Source organism: Globicephala melas, chromosome 4, assembly GCF_963455315.2.
Source record: "Globicephala melas chromosome 4, mGloMel1.2, whole genome shotgun sequence".
Lineage (NCBI taxonomy): Eukaryota > Metazoa > Chordata > Mammalia > Artiodactyla > Delphinidae > Globicephala > Globicephala melas.
The window spans coordinates 78,573,219-78,575,063 of NC_083317.1; positions in this window are offsets into that span (position 1 = coordinate 78,573,219).

Genomic DNA, 1,845 nt, shown 5'->3' on the forward strand with positions numbered 1-1,845 from the left:
ACTTTTTCTACAACGAGCATGTAGTTCATGTGTAGTTTTTATTTGTTTGTTTTTGTAAAACACATGAAGAGAATACTTCTGGAAAAGATCTGGAGCAAACCCCTATATCTTTGCTATGGAGATGACTCATATGAAGGTACTTAGCACAGTTCCTCAGGTTTCCTCATCACCACGGTGACTTTCTCTAAACTCACGCCTATAAACTGGGGCCAAGGGGCAGGGGACCCTCTCCCCCAGAAGAAGCAGATGACCCTCTCCCCAGCTGTGCTTCCAGTCCGTCTCCCTACATGGCTTGAGCCTTTGGGCACTGTCATCACATTGCTGACCCAGTGAACGTGCCATTCACAAGTTTGTTACATATGTGATCTCCGAAGGCATCTCAACAGAACTAGAGGTAGAACAGGGCTCTGGCAGGGGAGACAGGGTGCCTTGCACACCCAGAGTTCCAGGCTACCAGATCCGCCACTCACGGAGCCACATCTTGGGGATGCCATTACCTGAGAGAACCTTTGCCAAGGAATGGTTCTTGTGGTAATCAAAGTGTGTTTGCTTAGAAGTTTAATCACTTGAAGAAGTGGTTTATTGCCCCCCACAGACTCCTCTGCTGTGAACGTTAGTCCTAATTAGTAGCTGAAATAGTAATGATTTAGCAGAGCCTCTGTATTTGATGGCTGTGGTCTCTGGGCCACCAATCACAGTTGAAAAGGAAAAGGCAATCATCTCTGCCTTGTAATGAATCCTTCATCCTAACTCCCAGGGAGCTAAAAGGCCCTGTGGGAGGGAGATCACCTCGGTGCTTTGTGACCACCTAGAGGGGTGGGATAGGGAGGGTGGGAGGGAGGGAGACGCAAGAGGGAAGAGATATGGGAACATATGTATATGTATAGCTGATTCACTTTGTTATAAAGCAGAAACTAACACACCATTGTAAAGCAATTATACTCCAATAGACGTTTAAAAGAAAAAAAAAAAAAAAGGCCCTGTGGGGACTGGCTTTTCCTTTGACCCTAAACTTGGTAGAAACTCAAAGGCTGTAGAAATGACTCGCCCCCTGAGAAGAGTGCATCCGACAGCTGGAAGGGGCTTTGGTTGATTTTCAGAGCGGTGCTGTGCCTTCCTATGAATGCATCCAGCTTCTTGCAAAGAAAGGAGCAAACCTCAGAGAGGGGAGATGTAGTATGGGAGAGTCAATCCCCTCTGCCACCAGACTGGTTGGGGGAGAGCAGAAGTTGAGTGGAAGCTAGGAGGGCCAGCAGCCTGGAAAAGTTGGGTGAGGCAGGCGCTGGCATCTTCTGATGTTTTGGAAGGAGCGAAGGAATGGAGAAAATATTGGGACTGAAAAACTTGGGTTAGACGATTTCAGCTATCCATAATCTGCCATGACGAGGGAGAAGGGACTCTTCTGATCTTCCAAAGGCACACTTGATGGGTGTCCTTCCTCTCTGTTTCCACTCTTTGAACAGTTCTAGAGCTTCAGTTCTGGTCACTTCTCCATCTTCTCTCTGACAGAAGTCATTACCAACCTGTCTCTACTGATCTAGTCCACATGGAAAAGGCTCGGGATCTCTTTACTCTCTGTAAACACCACTCTGCAAAAGAACTTCCCAGAAGGCAGAACTAAGAGGAATAGTCTACAGGGAGATGGGAGGAACTGCTGGCAGTCCAAAGGTGCGAAGGCTTGTTTTGGAAGAAACAGAGTTCCCGAACTAAGAAAAAGGGTGTTTGCATCGCGCCTGATGGGGGGTGGGGGAAATGTCTTGGTGTCCCAGGGACACTGCAGATCTCAGGATGGGCAAGGAAAGTGTTGAATCCTCACTAGATGACCCGGGCAAGGTCCTTTCCAAT